The sequence below is a fragment of the Colobus angolensis genome, unplaced genomic scaffold (genome assembly GCF_000951035.1).
Source record: "Colobus angolensis palliatus isolate OR3802 unplaced genomic scaffold, Cang.pa_1.0 Scaffold364, whole genome shotgun sequence".
NCBI classification, from domain to species: Eukaryota; Metazoa; Chordata; class Mammalia; order Primates; family Cercopithecidae; genus Colobus; species Colobus angolensis.
In genome coordinates this window covers 911,811-912,674 of record NW_012116977.1, presented here as the reverse complement: position 1 = coordinate 912,674, position 864 = coordinate 911,811, and positions in this window count along the sequence as shown.

Here is an 864-nt window from a genome sequence, read left to right as displayed (position 1 = left end):
GAGAGCCCTGGTTAGTGCGATAAGTTCTGCCTGCTGTGATGTTGTTCCTTGTGGTAAAGGCTTAGCTTCTAGGACAGCAGAAGATGTAACTACCACATATCCTGCCTGTCTGTTTCCTAGAGAATTTATAAAAGAACTGCCATCTACAAATAGGGTTAGCTGTGAGCCTTCCAATGGCTGGTCATGTAAATGTAAGTGACTAGATGGTTTGGCCTCTAAAAGTTCTGGACAGGAGTGTTCAGTACTAGGTTGCTTGAGAGGGTCAGAAAGTAGGGTTGCTGGATTCAGAGAGGAACAGACTCCTAGGGCAGTGGTGGAGTCTTCTATGAATAGGAGGTGAAAGAGTCGGAGTCTGGATGGGGTTAGATGGCTAATACTTCTGTGGGTAATAAGATCTTGAAGGGGGTGAGTAGAGAAGACTGTTAGGTTACTACCCCTAATGAGTTTCTTTGCTTCTTGGGTTAGACAGGCTGCTGCTGCTAGGGCCTGAAGAAAGGGCTGCCACCCTTGTACGGTTGGGTCTAATTGTTTAGATAGATATGCCATGGGGGGGTAGGTGGCGCCTATAGATTGGGCTAAAAGACCCACTGCAACTTTTTGTCTTTCATCTGTGAAAAGCTGGAAGGGGCCTTGGAAGACTGGGAGTGAGAGAGTAGGATGTGAGAGAAGGCAGTGTTTCAGGTGAGTGAAATGTTTATAGATTAACTTTGGGTTAGACAAAGGTCCTTGGGGAGTTTCCTTGACAGCTGCATATAGAGGCTTAGCCAATATTCCAAAATTAGGAATCCAGTGTCTGAAAAATCCTACTAGGCCTAGGAAGGATTGAATTTCCTTAGCGTCTTGAGGAGGAGAAAGATTTTGTAT